The 16,591-nt window shown below is 35.3% G+C and overlaps 1 protein-coding gene across 7 annotated transcripts in view; it reads left to right on the top strand.

Annotated features, from left to right (window-relative positions):
• LAMA2 (laminin subunit alpha 2) overlaps nt 1-16,591 on the top strand; it is a 603,913-nt gene that overhangs the window by 142,868 nt on the left and 444,454 nt on the right. The gene's annotated exons all lie outside the window — the stretch shown is intronic.

Here is a 16,591-nt window from a genome sequence, read left to right as displayed (position 1 = left end):
ACCAAATATATATATATATATACACACACACACATATATATATATCTCACTTCCAAAGTGATTCAGGACATATTATCTAGATATGATTTTAGATGATGTAGTATATTATTAAATTAACCAGTAGTGCAAAAATAGATTAAATATTATTAAAGATACAAGGAGAGAAGTTAGAGAAATGGGCAGACAGAAATCATAAGTTTCTTATATAAAACTGAAGAGCAATTTACTTTGTAAGCAAAAATCTCATGACACTAAAACAAGATGACGAAGAAATTACACTGTGTGCAAGTGTGGAGAAAAAAATAGCTTGTGATACCATAGTGATCTGAGAGCTCATTATACATCAGCAATGAAGAGCTCTAACTACCATGCAATTAAAATACTAGAGAGTATAAATAAGAGTGTATCATGTGTGGTGGCATATAAAAATTTAGAAGTGGATGGAATTTTAGTAGAGTGATACACTTGAAAAAGGAGACTGATTAGGAATATTTAATTAGAGAACAGTTACACAGACAACTTCTGTAATATCTTTCAAGCAAGAATGTCTCATTTTGGATATCATACTTATAGTAAGAACGATACGCCAAAGATGCAGCAACATCCCTGTATGCTGATTGGGATGTTCTCTTTCATGGCCAATAGTATATATCCTATACTCCATTAACGTCCCTCTGTCAACTTGACTGCCAAGCAAGATTGAGAACTGAATAAGTTTCAACGCGGATAACTAGTAACCACTGCAAGTTATAAAGAGTCCTATTTGTCCCTTCTCTGTGTCCTAAATTCATTGATTCTAGTGATGATAAAACGCTTTTTGGACAGCTACATGTAAAAGAATGAAATTAGAACACTCCCTAACACCACACACAAAAATAAACTCAAAATGGATTAAAGACCTAAGTGTAACGCCAGACACTATCAAACTCTTAGAGGAAAACATAGGCAGAACACTCTATGACATAAATCACAGCAAGATCTTTTTGACCCACCTCCTAGAGAAATGGAAATAAAAACAAAAATAAACAAATGGGACCTAATGAAACTTAAAAGCTTTTGCACAGCAAAGGAAACCATAAACAAGGCAGCAAGACAACCCTCAGAATGGGAGAAAATATTTGCAAATGAAGCAACTGACAAAGGATTAATCTCCAAAATTTACAAGCAGCTCATGTAGCTCAATATCAAAAAAACAAGCAACCCAATCCACAAATGGGCAGAAGACCTAAATAGACATTTCTCCAAAGAAGATATACAGATTGCCAACAAACACATGAAAGAATGCTCAACATCATTAATCATTGGAGAAATGCAAATCAAAACTACAATGAGATATCATCTTACACCAGTCAGAATGGCCATCATCAAAAAATCTACAAACAATAAATGCTGGAGAGGGTATGGAGAAAAGGGAACCCTCTTGCACTGTTGGTGGGAATGTAAATTGATACAGCCACTTTGGAGAAGAGTATGGAGGTTCCTTAAAAAACTAAAATTAGAACTACCATATGGCCCAGCAATCCCACTACTGAGCATATACCCTGAGAAAACCATAAATCAAAAAGAGTCATGTACCACAATGTTCGTTGCAGCTCTATTTACAATAGCCAGGACATGGAAGCAACCTAAGTGTCCATCATCGGATGAATGGATAAAGAAGATGTGACACATATATACATGGAATATTACTCAGCCATAAAAAGAAACGAAATTGAGTTATTTGTAGTGAGGTGGATGGACCTAGAGTCTGTCATACAGAGTGAAGTAAGTCAGAAAGAGAAAAACAAATACCGTATGCTAACACATATATATGGAATCTAAAAAAAAAAAAATGGTCACGAAGAACCAGGGGCAAGACAGGAATAAAGATGCAGACCTACTAGAGAATGGACTTGAGGACACGGGGAGTGGGAAGGGTAAGCTGGGACGAAGTGAGAGAGTGGCATGGACATATATACACTACCAAACGTAAAACAGATAGCTAGTGGGAAGCATCCGCATAGCACAGGGAGATCAGCTCGGTGCTTTGTGACCACCTAGAGGGGTGGGATAGGGAGGGTGGGAGGGAGGGAGATGCAAGAGAGAAGAGATATGGGGATATATGTATATGTATAACTGATTCACTTTATTATAAAGAAGAAACTAACACACCATTGTAAAGCAATTATACTCCAATTAAGATGTTCAAAAAAAAAACAAAACACTTTTTGAAGATATTTGAAATACTTGCAGTGGTATTTATTCGGGAGGAACTCTACAGAAAATTAGAACATTTAAAGTGACTCAGGTCATTAAAGGACATAAAGTTGGTGGTGATGCGTTATTTTCTTAATGTCTACTAATAATTGGAGAAAAAAGACATGCTTCCAAATAATCATGAGAAGAACTAGGAAAAAGCCCCCACAAGACCAAAGGACATTTTTGAAAATGTTTCTAGCCTGCAATAGTAAACTATTTGGGGTCACATTTTGACAGTAGTTTTTCAGAAATTTTCAAATTTTGAAAATCGTAAGTGGAGTTTTTAGGAATGGCATGGTTGCTTTTTTCCTCAGATCTCTAGGGCAACTAATTGTAGAGCCTTCTTGCCTTTACCCATTGCAAAGGCTACCTCTGCCTTTAGGTTAGAATACAGAGGTTTTCCCTTTGAAAGCAGCTGACTCAGAATCAGACCCTTTCTCAAAGATCCATAGCTTTAATTTCTGCATCTCCAAACTTAGGTTTCAAGTCCTTGCCTAGGTATTTAAGGTGAAGATTAGTTGAATCTGGTTTCTTTGGGCTTATAGCCATATTTACCTTAGGACACCCTCTGGGCTTGACCTCTGGCCAGACTTACTTTGAGTATCTTCGAAATTCTCTCCTTGCTGCCTGCTGTCACCCCCTACTTCCAATCCTTCATTTATTGTTTCTAATACAATTTATGCAAAAATTCTATTATATAATTCTCTGGCACTAGTTTGAAGCTCTGTGAAGGTGGAAGGTTTGCCTGTGTTGTTCATTCTTGTATGAATTCGCTGCCTAGCTGAGTGCCTGGAGAGTTGGAGGAACTCAATGAATTTGTTACATGTAGTAGAAGAAAAACTGGGATTGGATTTGAAAAACACAAGTTCTATATTTAGGAAATGGTCTATCATTATTGATGTTCTATTATTTCATCTATATAATCGAGTGAATAATGCCTATACCATCTATCTTATAGTTTTGTTGTGAGAGTCAAGCGATAAATGAAAATCTTTGTAAAATTCAGTGCTACTCTTTTATTATGATCAATGAATTGCATTACTCAAACAAACGTTAACAGTATGTACCATGCGACAAAGGAAAGTTCATGTTTCTTGGTTTTGTTTTTGTTTGGTTTAGTTCAAACTAGAACAAATATACTTACTCCAGAATTTTAAAAAAGAAGTTAGAACTGATGTGATGAAATCAATTCACCGAATCTCATTCACTTTTGATATTCATTAATATTATGAATATTAACTGAGCATCTATTTGATGTGAGTGACTCTAGTTGTCTCTGAGAATAAAAAGATTCACGAATTATGGTCTCTGCCCTCAAGGAACTTAGAGTTTAGTGGTCAAAGAATGTTGGTAAAAAGGCAAAAGCAAAACTGACAAAAACCTCATTATATATGAGAGTTTATATGTGCTTGGTAAATGAAAAGTATTATTAGCAACACTGTGCTAAATGACTGTAAAATGCTGATTTTTTGCTTCAAGTATTTACAAGAGCAAACAGAATATTTGTGAGTTTTCTTGCATATTTATATGTGTGTTCAAACAGCTGCTGGAGAACAAAGTGTTTTGCTATAAACACTGTCAAATCTCACTTTGAAAAAAATTTGTCCATAAAACAAGTATTTCCATAGATATACTAAAGCTGCATAGAATTTGCTTTTAAAGCATAAACTAGAATTAGATGCTTGAGTCAGCTGTGAAGTATTTTTTCATACAACTCTCATTCTAATTCTTCAGCCTATGGATCAGGCTAAGACCTGGTACAATTTGAAAGGGATGATACAATATAAAGTTCCAGTGGTGAGCATAACTTTAACATTGTATTTATTAGAACCATACATTTATATATTTATATCTTCCAAATTTTTTTTTTTTTTGTAGGGGGGCTTTGGGATGAGGATGGACATAGACCAGGGTATGGGGAAATACATCAATCAATAAATCTAACTTCTGATTTATCAACCAAACCAATCTAATCCCAGAAAGAATTCAAAGTTGATCACATAAAACACAAAAGACAGTTGGTTTATTTTCTAAGACAGAAGATAAGAAACTATCCAGAGCTTAGGGACTTGGGTTTAAGAAGACAATTAACACAATAAACTTTAAGAAAATAATGGTTTTAGCCCTGGAGACCAACATTATCTGTGTTGTCACTAAAACAGTAAAAGAGATGTATCTGTGGGGGTTTTTTGTGTGTGTTGGTTTTGTTGTGTTTTGCTTTTTTCATGTTTTATTCTTTTATATTTTGACAGAAGGAAGTTTTCCACTTCTTCAGACTAGGCATACAATTATACCCTAAGTTCTAAGATGAATTTCTCCTTAGAGAATATTTTGAGCACCTTTGTGTGTCCAGCCCTCGCTAGGCCCTGAGAATACAGTGGAACAAAGTAAATAAAATAAACATGGTTTCTTCCGTCATGGAGTTTCTGTTCCAGTATGGGAGATAGAGCTTGGATAAGTAATCATTAAATAAAATTACACATGGGCAAAGTATGGCATATTTAGGGATTAAAATGGGGGATTGTTTAGAAAGGGTTAGGAAAGATCTCAGAGGAATTAAGGTATTAAGGAAAAAAGATTTGTGAAAGATAGGAAGGTATAAAGAGTGGAGGAAAGTTAAGAGGCAGGGATTTCTAGGCAAAATCCTGAGGAAGGAAAAAACAGAGCCTTGTTCTAGAAACTGACTAAAGGTAGTATTCTTTGAATGTGATGAGAGAATGTTATATAAAATAGGATAATAATTTTAAATTTTAACCTAGGTGCAATTATACTCCCTTGAAAGATGTTAAGAGTGACTTGATCAGATTTGCATCTTAAGAAAATCCATTTTGTTAAAAATGGATTGAAGAAAGGCAAAGGGTAATCAGGAGTCGATTTAAGAAGCTATTGCAAAAATCCAGATGTTAAAAATGCCTGTGACTCGGCCTTGGTGCTGGGGAGAAGCGTATGGATCTGAAATTAATTTTGGAGTTAGAAAAGTTTTTGTTGATGGAATGCACCAACAATGACTCCTAGCTTTCTGTATGAGACACTGGGTGGGTAAAATAAAATGTGTTGATAACTCAGGAGTAGTTAATTCAGGGTGGTCGTGTGGGGATGGTGGTGGTGCCTGAGCACTGGAAATCACAAGCTCTGCTTTGTGTAGATTAAGTTTGAGATGCTGGTGAGACATCTAAGTGGAGGTAGTATGGTATTTGGATAATTAAACCAGGAGCTTCAGAAAAATATCTGGCCTGGGGATATAACTCCACATTGACTATGCAGATGGTATGTAAATGGTTTAGAAGTAAATGAGATTATTGGGGATTATTTGGAGATTATTTGGGGATGAGAATGAAATAAGAAAAGGATCTAGGATCAAGCCCTGAGGAAGTCTAATACTTACTGATAAAAACAAATGAAAAAGAGCATAGTAAATGAATGTGACTTTTCTTTTTCCTTTTGTCTAGATCTTTTAAGCCAGAGGAAGCACAATGTAGAATAGTGTTTTTTGTTTTGTTTTAAAAAATATCTGTTTCATCATTAGAAATAAGAAATTGTCTAGCAGTCCTTAAAGAGTAGGGCCCATGGGGAACAGCATCTTTCCTGCTGCCATTATATGCACCAAAGCTTACATGAGTCCCTTCTGATATTTTTGTTTGAGGGCCGTAAATATAAGCTCATGCTCTTTGCAGAGCAATTAATTTAGAGCTTTCTTATATTTTTGTACTTTGGATTGTCAACAGCAGACACAGACACAAAGCTTTTATTTTGTTTTCTATATTACAAACACCTCTGTTGTGGGGTAATTGCCAATTTAAGGCTCTAAATTTCGTTTTCAGTGACTTAAAATTGTTTCGCATTTCCTCTCCTTTGCCTTTTTTTCTTCTCATTTTGAGTTTGCAGACAGACCTGCCAAAGAGACATCTAGTTTATAGGCTTGGTTTTGGAAGCCAGGCAGGAGAAAAGAGAGCAGATACTGAACATATGCTCTGCTGATATGGATGAAGTGAGATTGGAGGAAGCTGGGAAACAGTCTATTTCTCCCTAACTGCCACCCCCTCAATGAATATTTTGGGTACCCTTATGTTGGAATATTCTAAATAAGTGCCCCAGCTATAATAATTATTTTTTATCATATGATTTTGAAAACTTCTAGGATGATTCAGGATTGTTCTACAAGTGGAACATAAAAAAAATAAAAAAATAAAAACAAAGCAGTTTGTAGATACTAATTTTAAATGGATAGTGGGTGAGATTTCCACACAAATTGAAAAGAATGGAAATTTTGTGACCAGGGCAGTGTCCACCAGGTCCTCAACAAATAATGGAAGTGGGAGTAGTGAGGATCTGTATTTTGGGGATATAAATTTGAAGTTTGAAAAAGAATCTATTCAATCTAGCCCTAGAGATTTAGCTCTGCTAAATTTTATTTATTTATTTATCCAAATCAAGAAGTCTTTATTGATCAGATGTAGTGTGGTCAACTTCAGTTTAATGAGCATACGGTAGTTAGAGAGTTGGTTTAAAAAATATATATTTTGAGGAGTTTGAGGAACTTTGAGTACAAATGCCTTATTTTGAGTCATTGTCATAGAGATGTATTGTCATGTCCTTCCTGGTGTATCTGTTAGTGTTCTTACCAGAAATCCATGTCATAATGACAGTTATTTTCTTATATATATCATTTTAGGTTATTGAAAATCCATGATGTGATCCTGTCTTAGTAAGATTAATGATATGCTTTGTCAGAAATTTAATACAATCCTATAGCGCTCGGTTGGGTCAAGTGGCTAAGATGGCATTTGAGTTCATTATGGCCCTTGTAGTCCTTATTTTAGTCAGAATATCTGTACATAGAGTTGATATTCCATAAGCAAAACTTGCTTAAGACCCTTTGGAATATGTGTGTTTGCATCTGGTTTATTTTGTTTCTGATAATAATAAAAATACTTAAATTTTCATCTTTGTTTAGAATAAACAAAGTAAACAATTTTTAACATGTACTAAGTAGAAATTGTACTACTTTTTCTGATTAGAAAAGAAGAAAGGAGACCAAATCAACCCTTAAGCCTCCAAAAATATCCTTTTATTTTGGAAGCTGAAAAGAGGAGAACTGAGTGACAGTACAAGACATATTTGAAAGGCCTGTTAGGATGAGAATACATGCCCTCCTTTTTTTTTCTTCTGAACAACTGGATTCAGCATTATTTTTTTCCAGCTTACAAACATTGTTGTGTCTGGATGGCTAGTAGTTCAAATTGGACTGATTTTCTAGTTCTATAAAACTCTTCATCTGCATCATGGATCAGGACCATTAAGTTACTTCCTGCAGTGCACAGCTGGAAATCATTCTCTTCGGCAACATGTTGTTTTGTCCCATTTTTGTTTTATACCAATGTGTTCCTACACACCCACATAGCTCAGGATTTCAGACAAGTATCTTCTTTTCTTCCTTGACACGTCTTAGAACATTTTAAATTGGCATGTTCTCTTTTGTCTTTCAAATGCTGAATTACTTGCAAACAGCTCTGTTTGCCTGCATGAGAATTTTTAAAAATGCTCCACAGACCTAGAGACTGAAATGGAAAGTCAGAAACATTCAAACAGACAGTTTCCTCTTATTCATTTGAGAGGGGAGAGACGCTTGGCATAAGCGAGCAAGAGAAATATTGTGTATCAAGGCTAGGATGACAGAAGGAGGGGGGGAGAAATGTGTATTGTATTATTGTAAAAAATATGTGATGATTTTTAAAAGTTATTTAACAATTGAATATATTGGAGAGAATTCATTGACTGGATGACTTTCCCATAGCAAGTCTCCAAGTACTGTCTGTTATCAATTATGTTAACGATCGTCTTTGTGAGTTGGACTGTAGATGTTAACAAGAAACATTATTTGAGAAATTAAAATACATATACTGATATTTAACATGTTTATCAATATCTCTGAATGTTACTTAAAAAGTATTATAGTATGCTAGGCACAGGTAGTGAAGACAGCTACTCGACAGTATTCATTTATTTTAATATTTTAACTGATGAAAACAAAATATATTTAGGAATTCTTTTTGCCAAACTACATTAGGAAGATTTTCTTTTAAGATATGAGTTATATCACTGTCATTTTAAAATGGTGGTTCACCAAACGTCACACAGTTAAATATAATCAAGATAAAGAGCACGATAGAAACAAATGAAATAAGCTAGAAGGAAACTTTCATCATGAAACATAATTTAAAAAAATTTTTTTAACATCTTTATTGGAGTATAATTGCTTTGCAATGGTGTGTTAGTTTCTGCTGTATAACAAAGTGAGTCAGCTTTACATATACATATATCCCCATATCTCCTCCCTCTTGCGTCTCCCTCCCACCCTCCCTATCCCACCCCTCTAGGTGGACACAAAGCACCGAGCTGATCTCCCTGTGCTATGTGGCTGCTTCCCACTAGCTATCTATTTTACATTTGGTAGTATATATAAGTCCATGTCCATTCTCTCACTTCGTCCCAGCTTACCCTTTCCCCTCCCCGTGTCCTCAAGTCCATTCTCTACATCTGCGTCTTTATTCCTGTCCTGCCCCTAGGTTCTTGAGAACCATTTTTTTCTTTTTTTTAGATTCCATATATAGAAACATAATTTTAAAGTGACACTGTGGCCACGTTTGGACATGACCATATAATAAGGCTTGGGTCTTTGTGTAAACAGTTGTGATTGTTGTCACTACTATTGTTCCTTCACATTTTATCCTAAAGATGTTTAAATGAAGCAACTATATATATGTGTGTGTGTGTGTATACACATATATACCCCTTTTGTCACTTTTACTAAAGTTGTTTTCTCTTGATCTTCCTATCTTCACTGTGTGTGGGGTGGGGGAGGATGTGTAAACATAATATATGATCTTTATATCCCTCTGGCTTCTTGATCACAAGCAACAGAAACCACCAAAACTGTTTAACTTAAGCAGAAATGTATTTGAAATATATCACAGAACTTGCACAATTGTTGGAAAGATTTGAAAACCAGGCTTAGGAGATGACAGACATCAAGGCCATGCCTGGGTTTCACTGCCTGAAAAGTCTAGTCAGGGTCCCTTTTCAGACATTGCTGTCACCACTTCTCCCACTTGCATTGGTACTATTATGTCTGTCGCTGTCATGATCTTATTTTCCTTATCTCCCCAACTCTATATTCCAAGTGCTCTGGAGTCAGAGCCTTAGGCCAAAGTCATGTGCACAAATTGCCCAAACTGCTAAAGGGAGGGGAAAAGAAAGATCTCCTCGACTTTCATTTCCTTGTAGGTGGTAGGGAACTGCGTACCCTCTGTACTAAATGCAATGCCAATTACCCAAGAACAGAAATAGAGGCTGGGTGTTGGACAGTCAAGCAATGATAAAAGTCTACACATTTTTCAAATAGCTTGGGTTTCTTTGAATTATTTCACTGAGCTAGGGTACCAAAATAGTGTTCTGTGTTTCTACTAAATCAAGGGTCTGATTAGTTTAATGGCTATATTTGCCAGATTTCTGTCCAGAAAGATTATACAAGTGCATGAATTTATTCTCATTCAATAAATTTAAATTTGAGTGCTATTATAGGCTAGCTAGTAGTATCCCCATATTCAATAATGTTATAGACTGGAGATCCACTGTAAAAGATATTAAAATTTCAGTGTGATAAGGGTTATAATAAAATATAAACTAAGTACTATGTAGACACCAAGAAGGTAATAACCAATTCTGTGTTGCAAAGTCGAGGAAACACTTTCACAGAGATGTGGATATTTGAGCTGGGTCATGAAAGATGAGTAGATGACCATGTAAGCAAAAAAGGAAAATGTTCTATGGACAAGATAATGTCATGACAAAGAATTTTCTAAGCACCTGATATATTTGTAAACAGTAAGATGTCAGTACTCTGGATGTGTAGGAAGGCATGAAAGAGGATGGAAACAGATGAGTTTAGAGAGGTAGATAGGGACCTGATTATAAATGTTCAGATTACCAAGAAATTTGGCTGCTATGTTATAGGCAACAGACAGCTCACAGAGGTTTTAAACAAGAAAGTGATATGATCAGACTTAATTTTTAGGAAGATAATTTCTCCAGCAGTTTGGAAGATGAATGGAAGTGGAGTCATGAAAGAAGACTAGTATGGGTGCTGTTGCATTAGATTTAAGATCAGATAGGATACGTTTACCTGTAAGTATAGATAGATAGATAGATAGATAGATAGATAGATAGATAGATAGATAGATAGATAGATAGATAGCATTAAGCTGGAGACAAAACAGTTAATTGGAAGCAGAAATCTTAGAATTAAGATTAGAAGTAAGACATATTTGTCCTTAAAGTACTTTTTTTTAACATTTTCTGGTTTCTGTGGAATAACATTTTATTAATGCTGGTTTATGTTCACCTATTTAGTAAGAATGACAGAGATTTGGGGGATGAAGATTACTGTGAATCAGTTACCAATATTTTTGTAGATGGTCTTCATGAAGTCAGTCAACGGAGATGAGCACTTGGAAAGGTCGGATGACTTGGCATTTTTAAGAAGTTATGAGTGCCGATGAGAGGAACTGATTTGTAAGTAGCATTTAGAAGCCAGAAGGAGGCTATTTTTCCTTTCCCAGTGCTTCTAGGGATCCACTGGGGAGATCTATGAAGTGTCATTGTCAGAGGAAATCAAAGCTTCAATTACAATAAGCAGGTTGAAGGAGTGCTTTCTTAAAAAGGAAAATTTGGAAATAAATTATAGGACTTGTAAAAATACGATGGAAGTTGGCCTGTGGGTGTGCATATAGAAGGGAAAAGGAGAACTAGATGGCACAGAACTCAGGAATGATGTAGGAGGTGAAAAGGATTTTCATTTAGAGCAGGAAGAGGAGTGAGGCAGGGTGGATCTTTAATGACAAAATTAATTCTAATTTATTTGGAATTACAGTAATTGTGTTTGAAAACCAGCTGTGCCATTTAGGTTCTGGGAGTTATTTTCCTCATTTGTAAAACTCAAATTTGAAATAGTCTTCTTTTTCCTACTGGATAACAACCCTCTGGCTCATCACCTAGAGAAACATTGCCTAAATCCTAAGGAACGAGTCTGAATTGTGCCACACAGTGTATCACTTATACGTAAAATGCATTTCTCTGTGACTCACTTGTAGTTATTCAAAAGACAAACATGTATTAAGTATGATGCTAAGTCAAAGTTCTTCATTTTTATAAAATAAAAGCTGGAAGAGCTGGAAAGCTGTACAGGAAAATAAATTCACCTGCTGTTTGCTGGCCAGCAGGTGTCTTGGAAAGATGTTCAGCTGTTTTGCTAATTCAGGGCTTTCTTTCTCTCCATTCTTCTGATTCTGAACAGGATTGAAAACACGGTTTCCCTTTGTAGTATCTAACCAGTTTTTCCACATTTGATTTGACAAATGTCACATTAAAATTCTATTGTTACTGGTATTGATAATTTATAAAAGCCAAAGAATGACATGAATCATATATACATGTATGTACATATATGTGTATGTGCATATATGTGTATGCATGGTTATACACACAGATATATACTTATACATATATATATTATTTTTTTTTTTTCTTTTTTTTTTTTTTTTTTTCTTTTTGGCTGCATTGGGTCTTCATTGCTGAGCGCGGGCTTTCTCTAGTTACGGCGAGTGGGGGGCTACTCTTCGTTGTGGTGCGTGGGCTTCTCATTGCGGTGGCTTCTCTTGTTGCGGAGCACGGACTCTAGGTGCACAAGCTTCAGTAGCTGTAGCAAGAGGGCTCAGTAGCTGTGGCTCATGGGCTCTAGAGCGCAGGCTCAGTAGTCGTGGCACACTGGCTTAGCTGCTCCACGGTGTGTGGAATCTTCCTGGACCGGGGGTCGAACCCGTGTACCCTGCATTGGCAGGTGGATTCTTAACCACTGCGCCAACAGGGAAGTCCTCCAATTTTTTACTGATCTCATGTAATATTTATTTTTTATTCTAGATACTGCATTTTTCAGTTCTAGAATGTATATTTCATATTTTTTGTAGTTTCTATTCTCTATTTTTTATTATAAGCATTTTTGTGTGTGTGTCTTTGATCATAGTTATGAAAGCTGCTTAAAATTATTTGTGTACTAATTCCAACATCTGGTTGATATCAGTGTTTGTCTCCATTCACTGCTTTTCTTCTAAGTACTGGTGGCATTTTATTGTTTCCTTGTAAGTCTATCTAATATTTTTTTGTAAAATTGCATTCTGGATGTTGTGAACAATCCATGGTAGAAAACTTAGGATTCTGATATGTTCTGAAGAATAGTTATCCATCTTATAGTTTTGTGTTATACTGGTTAACTTATCTGGACTCAAACACTCTTGTCTTTCCTATGGAATGCAGCAACTATGATCACTGTTTTGTTCTTTTAGTCCAATCTGGGGTACTTGGAGTCTGCCTAGGGCATGTGTATATCTGTTATTGATGAGAGATTTGGGAAGAGTTTATACACATATTTTGAGGTTCCCTGTCTGTGGCTTTTTATTTCCCAGTATTTCTTCCTCACTTTACAGCAGCTGTGATCGTACTTGGTTCTGTTTTCTGAAAAAAAGACAGTGAAATTGTGGGTTTCTACTTGAGTTTTAGCCACCTTGCATGGGCATTCTGAGGCACATCCATTATCTTCCTTCTAAGAATACAAATCCTCCTGGTTTAATTGTTTTGGGTTGTTCTTCAATGTCTTCAAGTATTTGAGATTTTTAAAAATATATTTTATTTAGAATTCATAGCTGTTATCTGTGAGTGACCTAATTTAATAGGAGCTACTCCACAATTACTGAAAGTAGAACCTCCATATGCAGGTTTTATAGATGCTTCTGCCATTTAAAACCAAAATGTGGGGTTTTAAGGCAGATCATCAAAATCATGCAAAACTGTATGAATAGAGCACAGTATGTGAGTAAGCAAATATAGTCTAAAAACATTCAAATAAAAACAGTGAAAATTTGGTGAATTTTTAAATGTTTGCCATATTGTAGCAAAATTTCTATTTTTCCCATGATGTAAATTTTTCTAGACTATTTACTAAATGTATATATTATAGAACAGAATTTATTATATTATTCTCTATATAGTATACATATTCTAATCTCCAATAAAATATATAGTATGGGGAGAATAAATATTATTTGTTTTTTGTTTAGACTTTGTTCTCTAAGCCACAAATCCAACTAAATTTACTTAGTCTAGATACTATTCAGAAAAAAAAATGTCAGACATAATTGTATGGGTAACGATGACTGGCTTTTATGTCATTAACATTACATGACCTCAAATTAAGAATTTAATTAAGAGGTTGTAAGTCAATACTCTATAAAGGTTCACCATCTATTTGTAGTTCATTTACACTTGCAGTGTTTATATAATCTTAACCAAGTAACCAATATTGAATATAGCAATAAATATTGCTCTGTTGCTTTTGAATGGGAATAAATAGGTACAGTCTAATAGATTTAACTTATAATGAAAATGGGCTGCAATCTATAATACAACCTGCTGAAAATTCAGTAGAAGCTCAGATATTGAATGACTCTTCAAATTGGTCGTTAGAAACTACTTGGGGAACTTCCCTGACCAATACACTTTACTGATTTTTTAAAATAAACAACAAAATTGCTAATAAAATTTCAAAAGGCACCTGTTCCCTGATCACAAAGCAAGGCAATTACATTATGAAAAGGTTAATTTTGAGCACATGATCAATAAATGTAACAGAAACAAATCAATGGAAAGAACTGAAAGAAAATAAATGTAAATTATATTAACATCTTTAGTTTATGATTGGAAAACTCTATGAAACAACAAAGGGGTGGTGACTGGGTAAGTTATTTCTTTTATTAAGTATGTAAACTGATAAGCTCTGCCAAGGACCAGGTTTTTTCTTCATGCCCTGATGAGAATTAGCCTTCTGAGTTAAAGAGCTGAGTTCAAATCTTAGTTATTGATCTTGGTAATTCATAACTTTGTGCATATTGTTTGTCTTCTCTGAGCTGCATTTTCTTCACTTGTAAAATGGGACTAATAAAATCTACATAATGGGGTTACTGGTGATTAAATCATATTACATAATGAATATGAAATAGCTTCTTAATCAATGTTACTTCTATACCCATAATTCTTTTATAACCATGTCATTTTGCTCACATTTTATTCATTTAATGCTGTGGGTAATTTGGGATGTAATCCAATTCTATATTTTGGAACATACGACATACAGGAAAATAATTTTCACCAGCCATCTTCCCATCTCGACTCCCTCCCATGATTCCTCAGATCTGAGAAAGTCCAGGCCTACCCAACTCCAGTTAGGTCTCACAGGGCTGTACCAAAGCAGGGCATGGGGAATCTCACCCATACCTACAAAACAGAACCCAAAGTCAGGGTCAAGGTCAAGACTAGCCAGAGACGAGGGAGACAAAGATCACAGAGTAAAACTGACAATGTCCTGGGGCAGTTTTAGAGATACTGGCTCCTGCCTGAGATGGCTTTTGTGTAAGTAAAGTGGCTTTTGTTTGAAGAAGCTATAAGGGGCTTAACTATCTAACTTCATCCTGCTGACCAGCAAGGTGTTTTGACCTCTTAAGAACAGGATTCCCAGCATATTTCTTCCTTCCTACTACCTATTTTTTTAATACTATAAATTATAATTTTAAAGACCTGGAAGAAAATCCCACTAAAATTACTAACAATGACAAACAGGTAATAGTTTGGGTTGATATACAGGTGAAACATTGTGTATACTCTGTATAATCTGTAGGTAGCTATACTATATCTGTATCTAAATCCATATCTGTATCTATATATGATCACATGATCTAACAGGTTAGAACAGTTACAAATTCAGTCCTCTTGTCAGTCATTCAGCATCCACATAAACTTTCCGAATAAAGTCCATACTCATATAATATTCCCTCTGCCTGGTATGTTTGTTTTTTTCTTCATTTTCTGTATCAAATACATTTCTATTTCTCCTCCAAGATTCAGATCAGGATCACTTCCCACAATAAGCCCATCTTAATAGTATTTTCATTCCCAAACCCCCAAACCTTTTATGGTATCTGGCATAGTATGTGCTCAACATGTTTTTTTTTTTAACATCTTTATTGGAGTATAATTGCTTTACAATGGTGTGTTAGTTTCTGCTTTATAACAAAATGAATCAGTTATAATATACATATATCCCCATATCTCTTCCCTCTTGCATCTCCCTCCCTCCCACCCTCCCTATCCCACCCCTCTAGGTGGTCACAAAGCACCGAGCTGATCTCCCTGTGCTATGCAGCAGCTTCCCACTAGGTATCTATTTTACATTTGGTAGTGTATATATGTCCATGCCACTCTCTCACTTTGTCCCAGCTTACCCTTCCCCCTTCCCATATCCTCAAGTCCATTCTCTAGTAGGTCTGCGTCTTTATTCCCATCTTGCCCCTAGGTTCTTCGTGACTTTTTTTTTTTTTCTTAGAGTCCATATATATGTGTTAGCATACAGTATTTGTTTTTCTCTTTCTGACTTACTTCACTCTGTATGACAGACTCTAGGTCCATACACCTCACTACAAATAATTCAATTTTGTTTCTTTGTATGGCTGAGTAATATTCCATTGTATATATGTGCCACATCTTTATCCATTCATCTGTTGACGGATACTTAGGTTGCTTCCATGTCCTGGCTATTGTAAATAGAGCTGCAGTGAACATTGTGGTACATGACTCTTTTTGAATTATGGTTTTCTCAGGGTATATGCCCAGTAGTGGGATTGCTGGGTCATATGGTAGTTCTATTTTTAGTTTTTTAAGGAACCTCCATACTGTTCTCCATAGTGGCTGTATCAGTATACATTCCCACCAACAGTGCAAGAGGGTTCCCTTTTCTGCACACCCTCTCCAGCATTTATTGTTTGTAGATTTTTTGATGATGGCCATTCTGACTGTTGTGAGATGATATCTCATTGTAGTTTTGATTTGCATTTCTCTAATGATTAATGATGTTGAGCATTCTTTCATGTGTTTGTTGGCAATCTGTATATCTTCTTTGGAGAAATGTCTGTTTAGGTCTTCTGCCCATTTTTGGATTGGGTTGGCTCAACATGTATTTTTATGAAATAATAATTGTACAGCTAAATGCAAAATAATGATGAATGACAGAAGAGAAACCTTATTTATTTACTAATAAATCATTTACCAACCTAGAGAATACAGTGTCTAAAGGTAGAGAGGTAATGTTCTGGGGTTGATTGAATTATTTTAAAATTTGTAACCTGGCAAATTTCACAAAATGGCTGAAATGCAGAATGGAGATTTCAGTAAGACTTGTGTCAATAACATGAAG

This window comes from Balaenoptera musculus, chromosome 12 (genome assembly GCF_009873245.2).
Source record: "Balaenoptera musculus isolate JJ_BM4_2016_0621 chromosome 12, mBalMus1.pri.v3, whole genome shotgun sequence".
Classification (NCBI taxonomy): Eukaryota; Metazoa; Chordata; class Mammalia; order Artiodactyla; family Balaenopteridae; genus Balaenoptera; species Balaenoptera musculus.
Note: the sequence above shows the minus strand (reverse complement) of the source record. Positions and strands in the feature narration are given on the sequence as shown.